The sequence below is a fragment of the Nelumbo nucifera genome, chromosome 1, assembly GCF_055504915.1.
Source record: "Nelumbo nucifera cultivar China Antique chromosome 1, China Antique-T2T, whole genome shotgun sequence".
Classification (NCBI taxonomy): Eukaryota; Viridiplantae; Streptophyta; class Magnoliopsida; order Proteales; family Nelumbonaceae; genus Nelumbo; species Nelumbo nucifera.
The window spans coordinates 79313310-79322144 of NC_142649.1; positions in this window are offsets into that span (position 1 = coordinate 79313310).

The window sequence follows — 8835 nt, forward strand, 5'->3', positions numbered from 1 at the left end:
AATATAATTGCCTTTAAAATGTTGAGAAAAGAAAATTGAAAAGAACGTCACAAAAGGTTAAGCTGGTCTGGTGTTTCCTTTCTTCTTTTTATCCCTTTATCCAATCGAAGCAGCTGACTGGCTGTCACTAATCGTGGAATCTTGTTGGACGACAATAGCATACAATGCTCCAAATTTCTGAAAACGCCCATGTTTTATCCCCATCATATCGTGGAAGTTAGGCAGATCATTTTAATAGTCGAAAATGCCCTTTACAAAATATCAAAACCCCTGTATAAAACCGCCAACCCTCAACTCTCAAGGGATGCAACCAAGGTTCAGTATACACCTGTTCATGGACCGGGTTCGGGCCAGGCAAAGAATACGTATAAGCCCGAGTCCGAGCCCAGCCCGACCATCGGGCCTAGGTCTTGAATCCAAGCCTAGTCCTTATATAAAGTTCGAAGCTTGAGCCTGAGAGCCCAAGTTTGATCAAAAATTTGGAAAATATATCTTTTTTCCCTTTTTAATTCAATTAAAAATTATTTATTTATATTAAAAGACCTCAAAATCTAAAAAAATAATTAAAGATCTCATTATTACTTGAAAAAAGAGAAGAAAACTAAAGAAAAATATTATATATATAATATAAAATATATTTGTATTAATATAATACATTATCAAGTGGGGCTTTGGCCAGACTTTTATAAGAAAACCTAAGCCTGGCCCGAAAAAGGTTGTGCCCGATATTTTAGGCCCGTGTCCAAGCCCGACTTAGATCAAGTTGGGTCAGGCTGGCCTATTGGGCTACCCGGCCCATGAACAGGTCTAGTTCAATATCGATTCAAAGGGGGTAACATGCACAAGGAGAAAGTGTTTTAAGTTTCAAGTTTTGAACCACTAGGAAGGGCATTAACTGTTTAATATTGCCACTTGCCCTATATCTAGGGGTGAACATTCGCTTTATTTCATTAAAAACTAAGTTGAATAAACCGAATATATAAAATATAAAACTGAACTGAACTAAAATTTTTGGTTTGGTTTTCGGTTATTCGGTTAAAACCGAATTTTATTAATGTTATACTAATACATATTATATATTATACATTAATGTAATATATATACATATATGTATATTATAATATATGTATACGTTAATGCATATTATATATATTAATATTATATAATATATATTAAATTTTGGTTAATTCGATTTTTCGGTTAACTGAATTTCTAATCTTGAAACCAAAACCGAAACTGAAATTTTATAAAACTAAATTAACCAAACTAGAAAAAACAAAAATTAAAAAAAACCAAATCAAACTAAAAAATTTTGGTTTTAACCATACAATGCTCACCCTTGCCTAGATCTTTGTATTTAGTGTACTAGTGACCCTGAAAACAGCTATGCATCAGTCAATATAGGGGTGATCATGGGTTGGGCCTTACACCTATGATGATAAAGGTTATGGCCTAGGCCTAGAACTCAGGCCTAAAGCATAAGCTTGGGCCCAGGCTCGAGCAGGTTTGATTCTAGGTCTATATCTTTTATGTATAAAATACTACATATGTATAATATTTTATATTATATGGTATATAATATGCATTAAAATTTATTTTATATATTATATATTATAAAATCTTGTATAAAGCTAATCAATTGGTATCATAAAACTGGCGACCAATTAGATGCCACAAAAAATGTGGTATTCATCAAAATTCATGGGATTCTATGATTGGTCAAAGCTCTTTTGATGCCTATGTCTTTCTGCTATCATAGATTTTCCCAATACATATTGTAAGTGCCAAATTATATTGTTTATATATAAAATATACACTATAACATAAAGGGTTCGACTATGATATCGGAAAGATATGATATCTGAAAATTTTCTGACCATTCAACTAGAATTATAAACATGGCAGCCAATCAAGTGTTATTTATCAAAATTAATAGGTGGCTTTTGATTGGTCAAAACTCTTTTGATACCATGTCTTTCTCACATCATAGATTTTCCCTAACATAAAAATAACACATACACACACACACACATACTAGTAAATATGCACGTGTGTCGCACATGGAAATTTCAAATTATAACAACAACAATAATTGTATATATATTGGTGAATTATTGCCTTTCAACCTAAAAACTTGTATCAAGTCTTCTTACTCTATATCTTATATCGATATTTTCAATTTATTGTATTAATTGAACCATTGCTTGCCTAGAGGCCAATTAGACTAATTGAATTGTTACTTGACTTGGATTTTAGGTTCATTTTCCACCAAATTGGTTATTTGTAAAAAACCATTGACTTGGCTAACAATATAGTGACCTAGCTAATTAAACCATTGAATCATTTGATTTGTTTAGTAGGGTGATTGAATAGACATTAATTTTCTCTTTTCATAATTTTTGTATTCCATTTCCATCATTTAACAAACATGAAAGTGGTTTCATTGCTAAGGCAGTTTTAAATTTTGTATTCTCTTTCTATATCATTAATAAAAATTCAAAGACCAAATTCAATGAGAGGGGTATTTTAAGTTAAGAAAAAGTTTAAAAGCCTTAGAGATCTATTATACTTTTTATAGATTTCAAGTAAATTGCAATTTATCTACAAATCAACGTGTAAATACCCCATACAATTTCAATTACAATTCATTAAGTTTTGTGATTTATAGATGTCTATTTAGACACATTGTGAGTTATCAAAAAAGAAGACATGTTTTGTAGTTATTTAAGATGCACAAAATAATTTCATTTATGTCCTTTTATATAACTCAGCAAGAAGTTAACAATGGGGGGCTTAATTTGTCCTATTTTGATATTATTTTAAACAATCAACAAAATACTTGATTTTCCCTCAAATTCAAATACGAAAGCATTAACACAAAGAGGAAAAATAATTCTTATAGATTTTCTAGAAAATCTAAGGGTTCGTAATGATTTTCTCAAAAATACTTCTTATTAATCTTTTTAAGGGTATGTTCATTTGAACAACATTTGAAATAGAGGAATTACATTTTTTTTCTTCTTTTTTTTTTGACTCCATTGGGCTACACAACAAGGATGACCCATCCATTAAACCCATAACCCCCAACCTAGGCGTAGGTGGTATTTGATTCCAAGTCTCTCAGCTACAACCACCAAGAGACTTTACTGATAGGCTAGTTGTTGCCTTATATATAAAAGAACCACAGTTAAAACTTATTTGATAAGGATATCTCTTTCATCTTTCAAAAGAGTTTTCAATTCCCAACCTTAACTTTTCTTCTTAATTTTAGTTGTGATGTTATTTGGAGCCTTCTTACCAATTATGCCTTGAATAATTAGAGCACCCAAATATGGGATGCTCATAATCTTAGAAATCAATTTTTAAAGCCTATCTAACAATTTTTTAGAAAAAAAGAATGACATTTTGAAATGGATATTTCAAATTAGACCCTCTCTCAAACATCTTGAGATTGGGTAGGAACTACTTATAAATCAATGGAAAAACTAACCCAAAAACCACCACTTTAAAAACTGGACTGGATTGAATGATCGAACTATTTGACCTAGAAACTAGTCATAGTTCTGGGTCTGATTTTGGGTTGGATAGCTTTTTATGAAAAAACATTGACTTTGTCAAAATCTATTGACCCAAGCGGTCGAACTAGTAAACCGTTCGACCCAAACAGCGGTTTGTAGGTTTTTGGTCAATTTCTCTCTCTCTCTCTCTCTCTCTCTCGCCCTACCCCTTATTCAATTATACTATTTCAACACACTTTCTCTCGGTCACCTCTCACATCTCACATTTTATCTATCCCCCTAGTCCCTATCTCTTAATACAATTAATGTATTAGCATAGCCTTTTTAAGTTTTAAACTTTGATTTTAATGGAATGATAGGAACAAAAATTATAAATTAGAATATGAATTTAATACAAGCATTACGGGGTTTATTTCTCAGAAAGTTAATATTTGCAGGCTGAACTATTTGACCCAGATTGTTGAACCTCTAACTTGGAAACCTATGGTCAAAGCAATTTTGAAAACGAATTAGTTTCTAAAACCTTGCCAAAAACCATATTCAAAATTGTGGAGCTACACTCAAAATCCAGATTTTAAAATCATTAAATAGTGACAATTGGACATACTTTTAAAGATGATTAAATAACAATGATTTTGTTCAATATTAATTAAAAGAGAGAAATACATCTAGCTAAAACTCCATTAAATTTTGGTTACAATTTATTATTAATTAAAAGGGAGATAAGTATATCTAACTAAACATTCCATAAAATTTTGAGTTACAATTTATTTAAGTAACTCATTTAAAACAATCATCAAAATATCAAATTTGTCCTCAAATTCAAATCTGAAAACAATTAATACAAGAGGGCAAAATTTGTCCAACTAAAATTCTAGAAATTTTTAAGGGCTATTGGTACTTTTAAAAGTTGTATGTATGTATGTATGTATGTATGTATGTATGTATGTATGTATGTATGTATGTATGTATGTATGTATGTATGTATGCATGTATATATCTATATATATATATATATATATATATATATGATATGTGAGCAACACTAGGCTTGAAGTATTAGGCACATGCCTAACCCTAAAATTTGTGGGCTTGATATGGGTCAAAACCAGGCCAGGCCTAAAAAAGCTTAGGCCCAATCCCAAATTTCACACATCATAGATTTTCGAACCCAATGAACCCTAACTTATTCATGTCATTCATTCAGGTCAAAGTTGAATAAGACTCAACTTATTTAAGCTTAATTTCGAAAGAGTATAAATACAAATATGGTACAAAATAATATAAAACTAGCAGAGGGGCCCTACTCCGCAGGGGCTAGAATGGAACCGTCAACCCGTTGACCCGGTCCCTGGCCAAAAACCGTTGAATCGGTCAACGACCCATTGACCTAAGTGATCGAACCATCGACCCATTGACCCATAAATGGTTTTGGCCATTTTTTATTTTTTATTTTTTAATTGGTAACCATCTAGGCAACCGGTTCCGTTTTATCCTAATCTCGGTCATTGGCAAAAAATCGTTGAATCAGTTAACGACCCATTGACCCGGGCGGTCGAACCATTAACCTATTCAATGGTTTTTGGTCATTTTTTTTATTTTTTAAATTTTTTATTGTCAGAATGGGCCATCCATTCGAACCGATCAGTCGAACCGTTGACCCGAAAACCGGTGACTAGAACGATTCCGTTTTCAAGTCGTATGAGTCACATGCTCGAATGACATAACACGTATGGTACTGCTTAATGGACCTCACACACTCAATTTTTTGCCAAATATTTGTTGTTAGAATGGGTCGTTCATTTTTTTATTTTTTTAATTGAGAACCATCCAGAAAACCAGTTCTATTTTACTCCAATCCCGGTCCCAGGCCAAAAACCATTGAATTGGTCAACGACCCATTGACCCAAGTTGTTGAACCATCAGACTGTCTGTTCAAATAGGATGGTTGAACTGTTGACTCGAAAACCGGTTCTGTTTTACTTGAGAACCATCCATGAAACCAGTTCTGTTTTACCCCAACCCCGGTCCCTGGCCAAAAACCGTTGAATCGGTCAATGACCCATTGACCCGAGTTGTCGAACCATCGACCCGTTGACCCATTTATGTTTTTTGGTCATTTTTTTATATTTTTAATTTTTGTTGTCAGAACGGGTCATTTGTTCAAACAGGATGGTTGAACTATTGACCCGAAAACCGGTTCTGTTTTACTTGAGAGCCATCCATGAAACCAGTTTTGTTTTACCCCAATCCCAATCCCTGGCCAAAAACCGTTGAATCGGTCAACGACCCATTGACCCGAGTTGTCGAACCATCAACCCGTTGACCCGTTTAATGTTTTTTGGTCGTTTTTTTATATTTTTAATTTTTGTTGTCAAAATGGGTCGTCTGTTCAAATAGGATGGTTGAACCATTGACCCAAAAACCGATGGCCAGAACGGTTCCATTTTTGGGTTGTACGAGTCACATGCTTGAATGACATAACATCATGGTTTTTAAAACCGACTCGAAGACCGAACCGGTCGGGGGTCCGGTTACCCGGTCGAACGGTTCGAACCGAATGGTCGGCCTATTCTAACAAAAAAAAATGGTCAAAACCATTTGAACGGTTCAATATCTAGTTATTAACAATATTTATAAAAAACTATTATATATTTATATAATTAGATAACTATAATAACAATATTTATAATTATATATAATAACTATTATATATTTATCTAACAATATTTATATAATTAATAGGAAATGGGTTGCTCTCATGTGGGAATCTACTTGCACAAGTAGATTGAACCGTCAACACGTTGACCCATTCAATGGTTTTCGCCATTTTTTTTATTTTTTTAATTTTTGTTGTCAGAACGGGTCATCCGTTCAAACCGGACGGTTGAATCGTCGACCAAAAAACTAGTGGCCAGAACGATTCCATTTTTCGGGTCGTATGAGTCACACGCTCGAATGACATAACATCATGGTTTTTAAAACCAACCCGGAGACCAAACAAGTCAGGGGTCCGGTTATTGGGTCGAGTGGTTGGCCCGTTCTGAGAAAAAAATAAAAAATGCTCAAAACCGTTCGAACGGTTCAAATGATTTGATATCTAGTTATTAACAATATAATAACTATTATATATTTATCTAACGATATTTATATAATTAATAAAAAATGAGATTAATAATATTTATAATAACTATTATATATTTATATAATTAGATAAATTATATATATATATATATATATATCTAATTATCTAATAATATTTATATAATTAATAGAAAATGGATTCCTTTAACGTGGAAATCTACTTGTACGAGTAGATTCCATTTCCTAGACGGATACAAGATTTTACAAGATTTTGCACTGTAAATACAAAATACAAAAATGTAAAATAATATGAATTACAAGATAGATTTTACACTCTACATATTTGTATTTATACTCCTTCCAAACTGAGTCTTAGGGACAACAATCCCTTGCCCCATCAGTGATCAACCTCCTTCCCTGGTAACTGATATAAGGTTGACACTCCAAACAGTTTTTACAAGGCAATTCATTCTCCTCCTCTGTGCCTCAAGTCATAAGGGGTATATGGGTAATTTTATGATGAAATGAAAATGAGAGACCCTTGACTGGCTATTAATAGCGAATTAATTAGGTCTTTTTCAGATAAGCCGTGGGCAATCAAATCAAATCAAGCAAAGTCATTTTGTAAGGACATGCTTAGGTAAAATCAAAATCAAAAAACATTTTCTGATTTCTACAAGGCTAATAAGACAGGGATATGGCATGGGAGCCCGCAGTGGCGCATCGCCTCTTGGCCTTGTAGCGTAGAATTCATGAATTCAGAACTGAGAACTCAAAGGACAAAGGTAGACCTCCTGACGACGCACTTGTATGTTTTTGATATCATGCTCTCCTATGTGGGGCCTTGTGGCGTGCTTTTGATGCAACGAAAATGTCTATCCTTATATGTCGTCTAACATGCACATGGCTTATACGTATCATTCAGACAAATTACACGTGGCATGAATTTTTTGTTCACACTACAACTTGTTTTGGCACGTGAATCCTTCTTTGCCACCCATTGTTTTTTAAGGGATTTTTAGGCTGCACTTCGCCTCATAATTGAGATTTGAATTACAGATTTACAACAATTCAAAACACCTCCACCTCTAACATTTATACCTACCCGTAAATTAGCATCAATTCTAAGCTGGCACCTATCCCCAACTGTACGATGGAGTTAAGATTTCAGAGGTAGATTGAACGATAAAAACCCTATTTTTTCAATAAACTGAAACTCTAAAAGACAAAGCAATCATGGTTGCTTATGATGATTGTGCTTGTGCCCAAACACAAAATTTGGGAGAATGATGGTTCAGCCTAGGGTCAGAATTTTTAGGCCCAAAGTACAATTGGGGTGGATGCCAGAATTGAATTGATGCGCCCGGCATTGGTGTGTAAAGTGGGGTTTTTTGACATTTTGAATGTTTATAGCTCTAGAGTGGAAATCAGAAATCTGCATTGGGCCTATCCATATTTCTCCAAAATTAAAATTTTGACTTGGCTTAAAAAAAAAGTATGTGTGGAAAATGTATCAATGCTTTTTAGAAAATGACTTTTTTTTTTGAAAAGAGGCTTTTCTGCCCGTGGTTCATTTCTGGACCAGATATGTTAGAATTGATTGTACTGCATTACATGTCATCATTTGTGATGCAAATGGATCGGATTTGAATTAGGGTATTTCTAAACCTACATTCTTCATGACGGATCTGATCTAATCCAAAGATTCGATCGGACTTGGTAGGTAAGGATTTGAATTCGAATCCAATTGGAAAGTCGGATCTTCGGATCTGATCCGACCCAATTTGTTTTCTTTAAAAATTATTAAATTATTAAAAGAAAAAGAAAATATAATAATTTAAATAAAGAAAAACAAAAAACAACAAGTATTTTTTAATTATTTTATCATATATATACATGTTTTTTTATAAAAAATAAATAACATAACGAATTTACAAAAATATAATATAAATAGTATATTTAAATAAATAAATAACATATATATATGTATATGTGTATTACATATACTTATATAATAAATATATAACATGTATTGGATCGGATCTTCACGAATCGAATAGCGATGATCCAAATTCGACCAAATAGGATCGGATCCATTTGCACCCTAACCATCATTATTTTAAAAAGGCTACTAAGGCGAGGCTATGAAAAAAGGCTTTGGGCCTTTTGGCCTCAAAAAGTAAAATGTCCAAGGCTTAGGCCTCAACTATTCAACTTGCTAATTTGGAATATG